Source organism: Platichthys flesus, chromosome 7 (assembly GCF_949316205.1).
Source record: "Platichthys flesus chromosome 7, fPlaFle2.1, whole genome shotgun sequence".
Taxonomy (NCBI): Eukaryota; Metazoa; Chordata; class Actinopteri; order Pleuronectiformes; family Pleuronectidae; genus Platichthys; species Platichthys flesus.
Window position 1 is genome coordinate 3,458,012 of NC_084951.1, and position 16,857 is coordinate 3,474,868.

Consider the following 16,857-nt stretch of genomic DNA (forward strand, 5'->3'; position numbering starts at 1 on the left):
TGTTTATGTTAAATGAAAAGAATCTGAAGGTGCAATTTTATCATATTATTGCAAGAAACAAAATCATGACAATTTCCATCAGTAAGACTGTGAGGGTTTCATATACTGTTTCTTCCTTGATGGTGAGTAAACTCCCCGCTCTTTCATCCTTCTCTCCAAATAGGACATTTTGAGAGTGATAGGTTACTAGTGAATGAATAAAGTAGTGTTTCGACTATCAAAAGTCATTTAAATGTTCACTCTTTTCCTTCAGTGATGATGTGTGTGTGTTCCATAGCCTGGTTTTCTTTGATGCTGAGTCTTTCGTGCTCTTTCAAAGGTGCTTCTCCTTTAAAGCAGCAGCAACAGTCCCCTCTGCTGGTTTCAAAGAAAATTGTTAAAAGCTTACAGCACCTGGTATTCCAAGGCGGTCTCCCATCCAAGTACTAACCAGGCCCGACCCTGCTTAGCTTCCGAGATCGGACGAGATCGGGCGTGTTCAGGGTGGTATGGCCGTAAGCGATTAACTCGACCCACAATACCTTATTTATACATGTGAATCGCCACCATCATCAATAGCATGGTTGCTTTGTGACCATCCAAACTTGTTTTTTATTGTTATATAATGTTAAGGAAAAGACACTCAAGGTGCAATTTTCTCATAATATAGCAAGAAAAAAATCACTACAATAATTTAATAATGTCCTTCAGTAATAATGTCAGGGTTTCATATACTGTTTCTTCCTTCATGGTGAGTAATTTCTCCCTGCTCTTTCACCCTGCTCTCCAAATATGACATTTTTAGGGTGATATGTTAATTTGACATGAATATAGTAGTGTTTCGAATATCAAATGTCATTTGAATGTTCAATCTCATCCTCCACCTATGATGATCTCCGACTGAATATCCTTTCTTGCTTTGATTGCCAGTCTTTCCTGCTCATTCAAAAATGTGTCTCCTCTGAAGCAGGAGCAACACCAAGCTCTGATGGCAATACAGAGAATCATAACCATAACCAACACTTTCCTTTTATTTTGTGTCCATTGAAACTCATCTTTTGTTGTTGTTTATGTTAAATGAAAAGAATCTGAAGGTGCAATTTTATCATATTATTGCAAGAAACAAAATCATGACAATTTCCATCAGTAAGACTGTGAGGGTTTCATATACTGTTTCTTCCTTGATGGTGAGTAAACTCCCCGCTCTTTCATCCTTCTCTCCAAATAGGACATTTTGAGAGTGACAGGTTACTAGTGCATGAATAAAGTAGTGTTTCGACTATCAAAAGTCATTTAAATGTTCACTCTTTTCCTTCAGTGATGATGTGTGTGTGTTCCATAGCCTGGTTTTCTTTGATGCTGAGTCTTTCGTGCTCTTTCAAAGGTGCTTCTCCTTTAAAGCAGCAGCAACAGTCCCCTCTGCTGGTTGCAAAGAAAATTGTTAAAAGCTTACAGCACCTGGTATTCCCAGGCGGTCTTCCATCCAAGTACTAACCAGGCCCGACCCTGCTTAGCTTCCGAGATCGGACAAGATCGGGCGTGTTCAGGGTGGTATGGCCGTAAACGATTAACTCGACCCACAATACCTTATTTATACATGTGAATCGCCACCATCATCAATAGCATGGTTGCTTTGTGACCATCCAAACTTGTTTTTTATTGTTATATAATGTTAAGGAAAAGACACTCAAGGTGCAATTTTCTCATAATATAGCAAGAAAAAAATCACTACAATAATTTAATAATGTCCTTCAGTAATAATGTCAGGGTTTCATATACTGTTTCTTCCTTCATGGTGAGTAATTTCTCCCTGCTCTTTCACCCTGCTCTCCAAATATGACATTTTTAGGGTGATATGTTAATTTGACATGAATATAGTAGTGTTTCGAATATCAAATGTCATTTGAATGTTCAATCTCATCCTCCACCTATGATGATCTCCGACTGAATATCCTTTCTTGCTTTGATTGCCAGTCTTTCCTGCTCATTCAAAAATGTGTCTCCTCTGAAGCAGGAGCAACACCAAGCTCTGATGGCAATACAGAGAATCATAACCATAACCAACACTTTCCTTTTATTTTGTGTCCATTGAAACTCATCTTTTGTTGTTGTTTATCTTAAATGAAAAGAATCTGAAGGTGCAATTTTATCATATTATTGCAAGAAACAAAATCATGACAATTTCCATCAGTAAGACTGTGAGGGTTTCATATACTGTTTCTTCCTTGATGGTGAGTAAACTCCCCGCTCTTTCATCCTTCTCTCCAAATAGGACATTTTGAGAGTGATAGGTTACTAGTGCATGAATAAAGTAGTGTTTCGACTATCAAAAGTCATTTAAATGTTCACTCTTTTCCTTCAGTGATGATGTGTGTGTGTTCCATAGCCTGGTTTTCTTTGATGCTGAGTCTTTCGTGCTCTTTCAAAGGTGCTTCTCCTTTAAAGCAGCAGCAACAGTCCCCTCTGCTGGTTGCAAAGAAAATTGTTAAAAGCTTACAGCACCTGGTATTCCCAGGCGGTCTCCCATCCAAGTACTAACCAGGCCCGCCCCTGCTTAGCTTCCGAGATCGGACGAGATCGGGCGTGTTCAGGGTGGTATGGCCGTAAGCGATTAACTCCACCCACAATACCTTATTTATACATGTGAATCGCCACCATCATCAATAGCATGGTTGCTTTGTGACCATCCAAACTTGTTTTTATTGTTATATAATGTTAAGGAAAAGACACTCAAGGTGCAATTTTCTCATAATATAGCAAGAAAAAAATCACTACAATAATTTAATAATGTCCTTCAGTAATAATGTCAGAGTTTCATATACTGTTTCTTCCTTCATGGTGAGTAATTTCTCCCTGCTCTTTCACCCTGCTCTCCAAATATGACATTTTTAGGGTGATATGTTAATTTGACATGAATATAGTAGTGTTACGAATATCAAATGTCATTTGAATGTTCAATCTCATCCTCCACCTATGATGATCTCCGACTGAATATCCTTTCTTGCTTTGATTGCCAGTCTTTCCTGCTCATTCAAAAATGTGTCTCCTCTGAAGCAGGAGCAACACCAAGCTCTGATGGCAATACAGAGAATCATAACCATAACCAACACTTTCCTTTTATTTTGTGTCCATTGAAACTCATCTTTTGTTGTTGTTTATGTTAAATGAAAAGAATCTGAAGGTGCAATTTTATCATATTATTGCAAGAAACAAAATCATGACAATTTCCATCAGTAAGACTGTGAGGGTTTCATATACTGTTTCTTCCTTGATGGTGAGTAAACTCCCCGCTCTTTCATCCTTCTCTCCAAATAGGACATTTTGAGAGTGATAGGTTACTAGTGCATGAATAAAGTAGTGTTTCGACTATCAAAAGTCATTTAAATGTTCACTCTTTTCCTTCAGTGATGATGTGTGTGTGTTCCATAGCCTGGTTTTCTTTGATGCTGAGTCTTTCGTGCTCTTTCAAAGGTGCTTCTCCTTTAAAGCAGCAGCAACAGTCCCCTCTGCTGGTTGCAAAGAAAATTGTTAAAAGCTTACAGCACCTGGTATTCCCAGGCGGTCTCCCATCCAAGTACTAACCAGGCCCGACCCTGCTTAGCTTCCGAGATCGGACGAGATCGGGCGTGTTCAGGGTGGTATGGCCGTAAGCGATTAACTCGACCCACAATACCTTATTTATACATGTGAATCGCCACCATCATCAATAGCATGGTTGCTTTGTGACCATCCAAACTTGTTTTTTATTGTTATATATTGTTAAGGAAAAGACACTCAAGGTGCAATTTTCTCATAATATAGCAAGAAAAAAATCACTACAATAATTTAATAATGTCCTTCAGTAATAATGTCAGGGTTTCATATACTGTTTCTTCCTTCATGGTGAGTAATTTCTCCCTGCTCTTTCACCCTGCTCTCCAAATATGACATTTTTAGGGTGATATGTTAATTTGACATGAATATAGTAGTGTTTCGAATATCAAATGTCATTTGAATGTTCAATCTCATCCTCCAACTATGATGATCTCCGACTGAATATCCTTTCTTGCTTTGATTGCCAGTCTTTCCTGCTCATTCAAAAATGTGTCTCCTCTGAAGCAGGAGCAACACCAAGCTCTGATGGCAATACAGAGAATCATAACCATAACCAACACTTTCCTTTTATTTTGTGTCCATTGAAACTCATCTTTTGTTGTTGTTTATCTTAAATGAAAAGAATCTGAAGGTGCAATTTTATCATATTATTGCAAGAAACAAAATCATGACAATTTCCATCAGTAAGACTGTGAGGGTTTCATATACTGTTTCTTCCTTGATGGTGAGTAAACTCCCCGCTCTTTCATCATTCTCTCCAAATAGGACATTTTGAGAGTGATAGGTTACTAGTGCATGAATAAAGTAGTGTTTCGACTATCAAAAGTCATTTAAATGTTCACTCTTTTCCTTCAGTGATGATGTGTGTGTGTTCCATAGCCTGGTTTTCTTTGATGCTGAGTCTTTCGTGCTCTTTCAAAGGTGCTTCTCCTTTAAAGCAGCAGCAACAGTCCCCTCTGCTGGTTGCAAAGAAAATTGTTAAAAGCTTACAGCACCTGGTATTCCCAGGCGGTCTCCCATCCAAGTACTAACCAGGCCCGACCCTGCTTAGCTTCCGAGATCGGACGAGATCGGGCGTGTTCAGGGTGGTATGGCCGTAAGCGATTAACTCGACCCACAATACCTTATTTATACATGTGAATCGCCACCATCATCAATAGCATGGTTGCTTTGTGACCATCCAAACTTGTTTTTTATTGTTATATAATGTTAAGGAAAAGACACTCACGGTGCAATTTTCTCATAATATAGCAAGAAAAAAATCACTACAATAATTTAATAATGTCCTTCAGTAATAATGTCAGGGTTTCATATACTGTTTCTTCCTTCATGGTGAGTAATTTCTCCCTGCTCTTTCACCCTGCTCTCCAAATATGACATTTTTAGGGTGATATGTTAATTTGACATGAATATAGTAGTGTTTCGAATATCAAATGTCATTTGAATGTTCAATCTCATCCTCCACCTATGATGATCTCCGACTGAATATCCTTTCTTGCTTTGATTGCCAGTCTTTCCTGCTCATTCAAAAATGTGTCTCCTCTGAAGCAGGAGCAACACCAAGCTCTGATGGCAATACAGAGAATCATAACCATAACCAACACTTTCCTTTTATTTTGTGTCCATTTAAACTCATCTTTTGTTGTTGTTTATGTTAAATGAAAAGAATCTGAAGGTGCAATTTTATCATATTATTGCAAGAAACAAAATCATGACAATTTCCATCAGTAAGACTGTGAGGGTTTCATATACTGTTTCTTCCTTGATGGTGAGTAAACTCCCCGCTCTTTCATCCTTCTCTCCAAATAGGACATTTTGAGAGTGATAGGTTACTAGTGCATGAATAAAGTAGTGTTTCGACTATCAAAACTCATTTAAATGTTCACTCTTTTCCTTCAGTGATGATGTGTGTGTGTTCCATAGCCTGGTTTTCTTTGATGCTGAGTCTTTCGTGCTCTTTCAAAGGTGCTTCACCTTTAAAGCAGCAGCAACAGTCCCCTCTGCTGGTTGTTAAGAAAATTGTTAAAAGCTTACAGCACCTGGTATTCCCAGGCGGTCTCCCATCCAAGTACTAACCAGAACCGACCCTGCTTAGCTTCCGAGATCGGACGAGATCGGGCGTGTTCAGGGTGGTATGGCCGTAAGCGATTGACTCGACCCACAATACCTTATTTATACATGTGAATCGCCACCATCATCAATAGCATGGTTGCTTTGTGACCATCCAAACTTGTTTTTTATTGTTATATAATGTTAAGGAAAAGACACTCAAGGTGCAATTTTCTCATAATATAGCAAGAAAAAAATCACTACAATAATTTAATAATGTCCTTCAGTAATAATGTCAGGGTTTCATATACTGTTTCTTCCTTCATGGTGAGTAATTTCTCCCTGCTCTTTCACCCTGCTCTCCAAATATGACATTTTTAGGGTGATATGTTAATTTGACATGAATATAGTAGTGTTTCGAATATCAAATGTCATTTGAATGTTCAATCTCATCCTCCACCTATGATGATCTCCGACTGAATATCCTTTCTTGCTTTGATTGCCAGTCTTTCCTGCTCATTCAAAAATGTGTCTCCTCTGAAGCAGGAGCAACACCAAGCTCTGATGGCAATACAGAGAATCATAACCATAACCAACACTTTCCTTTTATTTTGTGTCCATTGAAACTCATCTTTTGTTGTTGTTTATGTTAAATGAAAAGAATCTGAACGTGCAATTTTATCATATTATTGCAAGAAACAAAATCATGACAATTTCCATCAGTAAGACTGTGAGGGTTTCATATACTGTTTCTTCCTTGATGGTGAGTAAACTCCCCGCTCTTTCATCCTTCTCTCCAAATAGGACATTTTGAGAGTGACAGGTTACTAGTGCATGAATAAAGTAGTGTTTCGACTATCAAAAGTCATTTAAATGTTCACTCTTTTCCTTCAGTGATGATGTGTGTGTGTTCCATAGCCTGGTTTTCTTTGATGCTGAGTCTTTCGTGCTCTTTCAAAGGTGCTTCTCCTTTAAAGCAGCAGCAACAGTCCCCTCTGCTGGTTGCAAAGAAAATTGTTAAAAGCTTACAGCACCTGGTATTCCCAGGCGGTCTCCCATCCAAGTACTAACCAGGCCCGACCCTGCTTAGCTTCCGAGATCGGACGAGATCGGGCATGTTCAGGGTGGTATGGCCGTAAGTGATTAACTTGACCCACAATACCTTATTTATACATGTGAATCGCCACCATCATCAATAGCATGGTTGCTTTGTGACCATCCAAACTTGTTTTTTATTGTTATATAATGTTAAGGAAAAGACACTCAAGGTGCAATTTTCTCATGATATAGCAAGAAAAAAATCACTACAATAATTTAATAATGTCCTTCAGTAATAATGTCAGGGTTTCATATACTGTTTCTTCCTTCATGGTGAGTAATTTCTCCCTGCTCTTTCACCCTGCTCTCCAAATATGACATTTTTAGGGTGATATGTTAATTTGACATGAATATAGTAGTGTTTCGAATATCAAATGTCATTTGAATGTTCAATCTCATCCTCCACCTATGATGATCTCCGACTGAATATCCTTTCTTGCTTTGATTGCCAGTCTTTCCTGCTCATTCAAAAATGTGTCTCCTCTGAAGCAGGAGCAACACCAAGCTCTGATGGCAATACAGAGAATCATAACCATAACCAACACTTTCCTTTTATTTTGTGTCCATTGAAACTCATCTTTTGTTGTTGTTTATCTTAAATGAAAAGAATCTGAAGGTGCAATTTTATCATATTATTGCAAGAAACAAAATCATGACAATTTCCATCAGTAAGACTGTGAGGGTTTCATATACTGTTTCTTCCTTGATGGTGAGTAAACTCCCCGCTCTTTCATCCTTCTCTCCAAATAGGACATTTTGAGAGTGATAGGTTACTAGTGCATGAATAAAGTAGTGTTTCGACTATCAAAAGTCATTTAAATGTTCACTCTTTTCCTTCAGTGATGATGTGTGTGTGTTCCATAGCCTGGTTTTCTTTGATGCTGAGTCTTTCGTGCTCTGTCAAAGGTGCTTCTCCTTTAAAGCAGCAGCAACAGTCCCCTCTGCTGGTTGCAAAGAAAATTGTTAAAAGCTTACAGCACCTGGTATTCCCAGGCGGTCTCCCATCCAAGTACTAACCAGGCCCGACCCTGCTTAGCTTCCGAGATCGGACGAGATCGGGCGTGTTCAGGGTGGTATGGCCGTAAGCGATTAACTCGACCCACAATACCTTATTTATACATGTGAATCGCCACCATCATCAATAGCATGGTTGCTTTGTGACCATCCAAACTTGTTTTTTATTGTTATATAATGTTAAGGAAAAGACACTCAAGGTGCAATTTTCTCATAATATAGCAAGAAAAAAATCACTACAATAATTTAATAATGTCCTTCAGTAATAATGTCAGGGTTTCATATACTGTTTCTTCCTTCATGGTGAGTAATTTCTCCCTGCTCTTTCACCCTGCTCTCCAAATATGACATTTTTAGGGTGATATGTTAATTTGACATGAATATAGTAGTGTTTCGAATATCAAATGTCATTTGAATGTTCAATCTCATCCTCCACCTATGATGATCTCCGACTGAATATCCTTTCTTGCTTTGATTGCCAGTCTTTCCTGCTCATTCAAAAATGTGTCTCCTCTGAAGCAGGAGCAACACCAAGCTCTGATGGCAATACAGAGAATCATAACCATAACCAACACTTTCCTTTTATTTTGTGTCCATTGAAACTCATCTTTTGTTGTTGTTTATGTTAAATGAAAAGAATCTGAAGGTGCAATTTTATCATATTATTGCAAGAAACAAAATCATGACAATTTCCATCAGTAAGACTGTGAGGGTTTCATATACTGTTTCTTCCTTGATGGTGAGTAAACTCCCCGCTCTTTCATCCTTCTCTCCAAATAGGACATTTTGAGAGTGATAGGTTACTAGTGCATGAATAAAGTAGTGTTTCGACTATCAAAAGTCATTTAAATGTTCACTCTTTTCCTTCAGTGATGATGTGTGTGTGTTCCATAGCCTGGTTTTCTTTGATGCTGAGTCTTTCGTGCTCTTTCAAAGGTGCTTCTCCTTTAAAGCAGCAGCAACAGTCCCCTCTGCTGGTTGCAAAGAAAATTGTTAAAAGCTTACAGCACCTGGTATTCCCAGGCGGTCTCCCATCCAAGTACTAACCAGGCCCGACCCTGCTTAGCTTCCGAGATCGGACGAGATCGGGCGTGTTCAGGGTGGTATGGCCGTAAGCGATTAACTCGACCACAATACCTTATTTATACATGTGAATCGCCACCATCATCAATAGCATGGTTGCTTTGTGACCATCCAAACTTGTTTTTTATTGTTATATAATGTTAAGGAAAAGACACTCAAGGTGCAATTTTCTCATAATATAGCAAGAAAAAAATCACTACAATAATTTAATAATGTCCTTCAGTAATAATGTCAGGGTTTCATATACTGTTTCTTCCTTCATGGTGAGTAATTTCTCCCTGCTCTTTCACCCTGCTCTCCAAATATGACATTTTTAGGGTGATATGTTAATTTGACATGAATATAGTAGTGTTTCGAATATCAAATGTCATTTGAATGTTCAATCTCATCCTCCACCTATGATGATCTCCGACTGAATATCCTTTCTTGCTTTGATTGCCAGTCTTTCCTGCTCATTCAAAAATGTGTCTCCTCTGAAGCAGGAGCAACACCAAGCTCTGATGGCAATACAGAGAATCATAACCATAACCAACACTTTCCTTTTATTTTGTGTCCATTGAAACTCATCTTTTGTTGTTGTTTATCTTAAATGAAAAGAATCTGAAGGTGCAATTTTATCATATTATTGCAAGAAACAAAATCATGACAATTTCCATCAGTAAGACTGTGAGGGTTTCATATACTGTTTCTTCCTTGATGGTGAGTAAACTCCCCGCTCTTTCATCCTTCTCTCCAAATAGGACATTTTGAGAGTGATAGGTTACTAGTGCATGAATAAAGTAGTGTTTCGACTATCAAAAGTCATTTAAATGTTCACTCTTTTCCTTCAGTGATGATGTGTGTGTGTTCCATAGCCTGGTTTTCTTTGATGCTGAGTCTTTCGTGCTCTTTCAAAGGTGCTTCTCCTTTAAAGCAGCAGCAACAGTCCCCTCTGCTGGTTGCAAAGAAAATTGTTAAAAGCTTACAGCACGTGGTATTCCCAGGCGGTCTCCCATCCAAGTACTAACCAGGCCCGACCCTGCTTAGCTTCCGAGATCGGACGAGATCGGGCGTGTTCAGGGTGGTATGGCCGTAAGCGATTAACTCGACCCACAATACCTTATTTATACATGTGAATCGCCACCATCATCAATAGCATGGTTGCTTTGTGACCATCCAAACTTGTTTTTTATTGTTATATAAAGTTAAGGAAAAGACACTCACGGTGCAATTTTCTCATAATATAGCAAGAAAAAAATCACTACAATAATTTAATAATGTCCTTCAGTAATAATGTCAGGGTTTCATATACTGTTTCTTCCTTCATGGTGAGTAATTTCTCCCTGCTCTTTCACCCTTCTCTCCAAATATGACATTTTTAGGGTGATATGTTAATTTGACATGAATATAGTAGTGTTTCGAATATCAAATGTCATTTGAATGTTCAATCTCATCCTCCACCTATGATGATCTCCGACTGAATATCCTTTCTTGCTTTGATTGCCAGTCTTTCCTGCTCATTCAAAAATGTGTCTCCTCTGAAGCAGGAGCAACACCAAGCTCTGATGGCAATACAGAGAATCATAACCATAACCAACACTTTCCTTTTATTTTGTGTCCATTGAAACTCATCTTTTGTTGTTGTTTATCTTAAATGAAAAGAATCTGAAGGTGCAATTTTATCATATTATTGCAAGAAACAAAATCATGACAATTTCCATCAGTAAGACTGTGAGGGTTTCATATACTGTTTCTTCCTTGATGGTGAGTAAACTCCCCGCTCTTTCATCCTTCTCTCCAAATAGGACATTTTGAGAGTGATAGGTTACTAGTGCATGAATAAAGTAGTGTTTCGACTATCAAAAGTCATTTAAATGTTCACTCTTTTCCTTCAGTGATGATGTGTGTGTGTTCCATAGCCTGGTTTTCTTTGATGCTGAGTCTTTCGTGCTCTTTCAAAGGTGCTTCTCCTTTAAAGCAGCAGCAACAGTCCCCTCTGCTGGTTGCAAAGAAAATTGTTAAAAGCTTACAGCACCTGGTATTCCCAGGCGGTCTCCCATCCAAGTACTAACCAGGCCCGACCCTGCTTAGCTTCCGAGATCGGACGAGATCGGGCGTGTTCAGGGTGGTATGGCCGTAAGCGATTAACTCGACCCACAATACCTTATTTATACATGTGAATCGCCACCATCATCAATAGCATGGTTGCTTTGTGACCATCCAAACTTGTTTTTTATTGTTATATAAAGTTAAGGAAAAGACACTCACGGTGCAATTTTCTCATAATATAGCAAGAAAAAAATCACTACAATAATTTAATAATGTCCTTCAGTAATAATGTCAGGGTTTCATATACTGTTTCTTCCTTCATGGTGAGTAATTTCTCCCTGCTCTTTCACCCTGCTCTCCAAATATGACATTTTTAGGGTGATATGTTAATTTGACATGAATATAGTAGTGTTTCGAATATCAAATGTCATTTGAATGTTCAATCTCATCCGCCACCTATGATGATCTCCGACTGAATATCCTTTCTTGCTTTGATTGCCAGTCTTTCCTGCTCATTCAAAAATGTGTCTCCTCTGAAGCAGGAGCAACACCAAGCTCTGATGGCAATACAGAGAATCATAACCATAACCAACACTTTCCTTTTATTTTGTGTCCATTGAAACTCATCTTTTGTTGTTGTTTATGTTAAATGAAAAGAATCTGAAGGTGCAATTTTATCATATTATTGCAAGAAACAAAATCATGACAATTTCCATCAGTAAGACTGTGAGGGTTTCATATACTGTTTCTTCCTTGATGGTGAGTAAACTCCCCGCTCTTTCATCCTTCTCTCCAAAAAGGACATTTTGAGAGTGATAGGTTACTAGTGCATGAATAAAGTAGTGTTTCGACTATCAAAAGTCATTTAAATGTTCACTCTTTTCCTTCAGTGATGATGTGTGTGTGATCCATAGCCTGGTTTTCTTTGATGCTGAGTCTTTCGTGCTCTTTCAAAGGTGCTTCTCCTTTAAAGCAGCAGCAACAGTCCCCTCTGCTGGTTGCAAAGAAAATTGTTAAAAGCTTACAGCACCTGGTATTCCCAGGCGGTCTCCCATCCAAGTACTAACCAGGCCCAACCCTGCTTAGCTTCCGAGATCGGACGAGATCGGGCGTGTTTTTTTTTTTTTTTTTTTTTTTTTATTATCAAAAATACCAATTTATATATACAAACGACATTCATCTGTAAATATTTACACAAAACAATGACATACACACAGGAATCACATTCATGTTAAGGGATAACAAAACTCAAAAAATGATAAAAAAGAAAGAAAAATAAATCACTTAATAATAACACGTGCGCCTGATAAACATAGCGGCACACTCAGAAATTAAATGCTAGTTTCCCTTCCGATGTTACAGATATAAAGCCACACCCGTCAATAAAACATTCAGCAAAGTCCTCAGCACCATATTTAAAGATCAAACCCACATTTCTCCTGACAACCGATTCAAACAAATCCCACACATGCACTTTTTTCCTCTCAAAATGAGCAAGATTCCTTCTTGACATAATAGCATACCTTACATGGCTTAACACAAAATTAAACAAACGAACATTCACATCTTTCCTTTTCCCATTTACTCCAAACAGCAACATTTTGTTCCATTCATATGCCTTTACAAAACCCATTTCCCAGTTTTTAAACAGCATCTCTTTTAACTTCAAAACAAACCTACGTAGACATTCACATCGGATATATATATGTAACAAGTCTTCTGGCTCAGTTTCACACACGTCACATTCTCTTTTGTTCTCTTTGTTAATCTGATGCAGCACCGTGTTTACATAGATCCTGTTGTGTCTCGTCATGAAGTCGTTGTTTTCACATTCTATTGCATTATATTTGATTTGGAGGTTTTCCCATATCAACTGTACATTCATACCTGGCAGAACCCTCTCCCACATTTGTTCTGATGCCGGTCTTTTCAACAGTTTCGCTATCAGTTCTAAATATATGTTTTTTGCTTTTAATTCTTTAAACTCTTTATTTGCGTCATTTTTAACAAACATTAGTTTAGGTAAAGGTCCATCCCCTGTCCTCACACACTCTCTCTCAATCAAATACCTCCAGTCTACAGGCATACTCCCCTTAATTATATCATACATTTTTACAATCATATCTCTCCTAGCATCCTCATCCCATTCTCTTACGCAGTCTACCATTGCCTGCCCAGGCAGAAACCCAGGCACAAACTCATAGACCATGTCCTTTACTTGCCTAATTCCTGCATCCATGAAAACCTTATTGTATAGCATTTTGTTGTTATGCTGTATTATAGGATTGAGAAAAACGGGTTTATTCATTACTTCGGTTACATTACTACAGTTGTATGATATGTTGGGTAGGAATTCTCCCCACGCTCTGAACACCTCTTGGTAGAAAGAAGGCACTTTTTCATACATTGGTTCTTTCAAAACCATAAGCAGACTATTCTCTCCACATCTACCAGCCATCTGAACATACATTTTAAAGAATTGTTTCCACCCATAGTCATTCACATCATGGAGATACTTCTTCACTGTTTTAACCCTCAGTGCTTTACGTTTTGTGTCAATGTCCACCAGTTTTAGCCCTCCCTCACTGTACCCTGCTATCAACGTTTTGTGGGATATCCTCGCACCCTTCCCATCCCACAAGAAGTTTGAAGTCAGCTGATTTAATTCAGATAGAACCCATACCGGAAGATCTAGTGCGCCCAAAACATACACACATTTGGATAATAATAAGGAATTAACAACTATTACCTTACCTTTTAATTTCAATTTCCTCTGCTTCCATGCATTTAAAGTGTGTTTTATCTTATTTATCACTCTTGCCCAAGTGATATCTCTTGCTTCCTTTTCGTTTGGACCTATGTTTACTCCTAAAACTTTGATGCAGTCCACCACTCTAAATGCAATCATACTGTCAACCCTATCCCCCTCCTGACCTATACACATTAGTTCCGATTTTTCTATATTCACTTTAGCCCCCGCTGCCCTCCCATATGTTCCCATGTGTTTCATAATTATATTGATGCTGTCCATATTTTCTACTGTTATTGTCATGTCATCCGCATATTGTTGAATTATATTAATTTTCTCACCTGGTATTTGTATTCCTTTTATATTACTATCTTTTTTTATAAGGACAGCAAAGGGTTCGATAGACATGCTATACAACAGTGCTGATAAAGGACAGCCCTGTCTCACTGACCTCTCCAAAGCAAAGGTGTCTGTCATCAGACCATTACATTTGACCCTACTCTTAGCTTCCTTATACAGCAGCCTGATCCAACTCACTATTCTATCCCCAAACCCAAATTCTTTCATAGTCCGAAACAAGAACTCATGCTCCACTCTATCAAAAGCCTTATTCAAATCTACACTCAACACAATCCCAGACTGTTCTTTCATATGCCTAACAACGTCCCTCACTGTCCCTATTATATCTGCTATGTCTCTCCCTTCGACACTATATGCCTGTGTTGGTGATATTATTCCTCCCATTACCTTCTTAATCCTATACGCTAAAACCCTTGTTAATATCTTATAGTCACTATTCAATAAACTAATTGGCCTATAATTCCCTAACTCCAACCTACTCCCCTTATTTTTAAATAATATTGTGATTACCCCAGTAGCCATGGATTCTGGAACCAGTTGTCCCTCTTCCATGCTTTGATATATCATTAGCAGTATGGGTGCCAACACATCAGCAAACTCTTTGTAGAATTCACTGCTCAGGCCATCTGAACCAGGGCTTTTATTGTTTTTTGCATTTTTAATTGCCATTTGTATTTCTTCTACTGTAATCTCTCTGTCACACATGTCTTGCTCGTCTGCTGATATCCTTGCATCCACACCACTCAAGACCTCATCAATACATACTTTTTCTGTATTCCCTTTTTTATACAAGTTTTTATAGAAGCCTTCCACTGTATTCAAGATGCTAACCAAATCATTTACCTTCTCCCCATTTTCATTCTGTAGTTCGTTTATATAATTATTTTCCTGCTTATTTTTTTCCAGGTTTAGAAAGTACGCTGTGCACCTTTCCCCCTCTACAGCATACTGTACTCTACTCCTTACTATCGCCCCATCACATTTATTTTTCTCACAATCTTTTAGTTGCCTTCTCATCTTCAGATAATTTTGTATATTATAATTTCCATCTTTGTCTGCTTTCCCTGCTTCTTCGTTTAATTTATTTTGTATCTCTTTCTCTACCTGATCCATTCTGAAGTTCTTTTGCTTGGAATAGTATATGCTTTTCTTTTTAACTTTTTCTTTCAAATTTTCCCACCAAATACAAATATTATCTTTGTTTAATCTGTTCTCTATTTCTTCTTTGATACATTTTGCTATCATCTCTTTATATGAATCCTCTCTTAATAAGCTGTTGTTTAGGCACCACATTCCTCCACCTAAATTCTTCATACATACGTCCTTTAACCTCAGCGACAGGATTGCATGATCACTAAGAGTGGTAAAATTATATTTCACCTCTTTTATTTGGCTGACAATGTTTTCCTTAACTAGGACGAGGTCTATTCTACTCTGTCTAAGGGTCCCCATAACCACCTGCCTCCGCGAAAACACTTTTCGTTCTGCATTTTCCTCCCTCCATACGTCCACCATTTTGTGTTCTGCCATCATGCTTTTCAAAAAGTTCCTTGACCCATCATACCTGTATTTTACATTATTTGAATAATCTAGTCTTGATAATTTTACATTATAGTCACCAACCATCATACAATCTCCCGTGCACAGAACCTCCAAGTCCTCAAAAAAACCTTTTCTCAGTTCCTCCACGTTTGGTGCATAGATATTGATTAATTTGTATGTGTTTTTATTGTGGACAAATTCTATCGCTATCACACGTCCATTCCCTCCACAAAAGGTTTGCTTGACACCACTAACAGACCTCTCTCTGACAAGGATTGCCACTCCACATGCCTTCGCACTCCCATTGTCTATAAATATGGGCCCTTTCCAAATCTTTCCAAGGGTTTCCACAAGTTCATTATCCCAATGCGTTTCTTGAAGGCACAGTATGTCAGATTTACAGAGTTCAATCGTTCTTTCTATTTTGATCATGTTCCTCAGGCCGTTTGCATTTAAGGATGTTATTATGACCATAGTAATGGTGAAAAGAAAAACACAGCTTTCCAGAGATGCTCGATTGTTCATACCTTCCGCTCTTTTGGCTCCCTTTTGTCCTTCTTTTTGCTCATTCTCTTCCTGCTGGCTTTCACCGCCTCGTAGTCCATCGACTCTCCTTCTCCCGATGTTCTTGTCTCCACCACCTCCATGCTCGAATCATCTGGCTCCTTAGGTGAAGCAGCCGCAGCAGCAGCAGCAGCAGCAGCCCCGCCGTCCCTTGGAGCCTCACTGCAATCCGGGGCCTCCACCTCTCCTGGTCGGTCGCCTCTTCGTTCACTCGCCCGGGCTGAGGGAGTTTTGGGCGCTTTGCTAGCACCTTCCTCCATACTTTGCCCGGATGCTCCTCCCGTCATGCAACCCGTCTCACCGGACACTCCATCCGCACTGCTGCCGATGGTGGATGGGGTAATTTCACCCCCGCTGGCAGCTCCGGTGTCCTCGTCCTGCTGTCGTTGCTCCTCCTCGGACCAGGAAACGCGCTCGTCGCCGCCGGCTGGCTCCGCGTCCACCGTCCTCTCCTCTCCGCGCCTCCCCCCCTGCAAGTCACACTCCCTAGCATAGTGTCCCTGGCGCTTGCATTTATAACAGGTGAAGTCTGGGCATTCTCTCAAAATATGTCCTGGCTGGATGCACAGCCTGCAGACCTTCACCTGCCTGTCATGAATTACACGGAAGTACTCCCCTCCGTCTAGTGTCTCGAACTTTGCTGAGTAGGGCAGCGACTGTACAAGTTCAGTAAATTGTACTTTACAGAACCTTGTCCCGTCCACCACGTCTGTCCCAGGCCATTTCCTTCTTTTGATGGGCGAAATCGCCCTCACGCCCCACGTTGAGAGTTTCTGCCTAATTTCAGCATCAGTGAT

The 16,857-nt window shown here is 39.1% G+C and overlaps 11 non-coding genes across 11 annotated transcripts; all 11 read right to left on the reverse strand.

Moving 5' to 3' along the window:
• Nucleotides 1–381: 381 nt before the first annotated feature.
• On the reverse strand, nt 382–500 carry LOC133957712 (5S ribosomal RNA). Its single transcript, XR_009921488.1, has one exon. It is a non-coding gene; the product is annotated as a 5S ribosomal RNA (ribosomal RNA).
• A 925-nt stretch (nt 501–1,425) lies between these two features.
• On the reverse strand, nt 1,426–1,544 carry LOC133957847 (5S ribosomal RNA). The gene has a single exon (XR_009921615.1). It is a non-coding gene; the product is annotated as a 5S ribosomal RNA (ribosomal RNA).
• Nucleotides 1,545–2,469: 925 nt separating this feature from the next.
• LOC133957697 (5S ribosomal RNA) lies at nt 2,470–2,588 on the reverse strand. Its single transcript, XR_009921474.1, has one exon. It is a non-coding gene; the product is annotated as a 5S ribosomal RNA (ribosomal RNA).
• Nucleotides 2,589–3,512: 924 nt separating this feature from the next.
• On the reverse strand, nt 3,513–3,631 carry LOC133957626 (5S ribosomal RNA). The gene has a single exon (XR_009921407.1). It is a non-coding gene; the product is annotated as a 5S ribosomal RNA (ribosomal RNA).
• A 925-nt stretch (nt 3,632–4,556) lies between these two features.
• LOC133957628 (5S ribosomal RNA) lies at nt 4,557–4,675 on the reverse strand. Its single transcript, XR_009921409.1, has one exon. It is a non-coding gene; the product is annotated as a 5S ribosomal RNA (ribosomal RNA).
• A 925-nt stretch (nt 4,676–5,600) lies between these two features.
• Nucleotides 5,601–5,719, reverse strand: LOC133957821 (5S ribosomal RNA). Its single transcript, XR_009921591.1, has one exon. It is a non-coding gene; the product is annotated as a 5S ribosomal RNA (ribosomal RNA).
• A 925-nt stretch (nt 5,720–6,644) lies between these two features.
• Nucleotides 6,645–6,763, reverse strand: LOC133957762 (5S ribosomal RNA). The gene has a single exon (XR_009921536.1). It is a non-coding gene; the product is annotated as a 5S ribosomal RNA (ribosomal RNA).
• A 925-nt stretch (nt 6,764–7,688) lies between these two features.
• On the reverse strand, nt 7,689–7,807 carry LOC133957629 (5S ribosomal RNA). Its single transcript, XR_009921410.1, has one exon. It is a non-coding gene; the product is annotated as a 5S ribosomal RNA (ribosomal RNA).
• A 925-nt stretch (nt 7,808–8,732) lies between these two features.
• LOC133957630 (5S ribosomal RNA) lies at nt 8,733–8,851 on the reverse strand. Its single transcript, XR_009921411.1, has one exon. It is a non-coding gene; the product is annotated as a 5S ribosomal RNA (ribosomal RNA).
• A 924-nt stretch (nt 8,852–9,775) lies between these two features.
• Nucleotides 9,776–9,894, reverse strand: LOC133957773 (5S ribosomal RNA). Its single transcript, XR_009921546.1, has one exon. It is a non-coding gene; the product is annotated as a 5S ribosomal RNA (ribosomal RNA).
• Nucleotides 9,895–10,819: 925 nt separating this feature from the next.
• On the reverse strand, nt 10,820–10,938 carry LOC133957631 (5S ribosomal RNA). The gene has a single exon (XR_009921412.1). It is a non-coding gene; the product is annotated as a 5S ribosomal RNA (ribosomal RNA).
• Nucleotides 10,939–16,857: the final 5,919 nt, after the last annotated feature.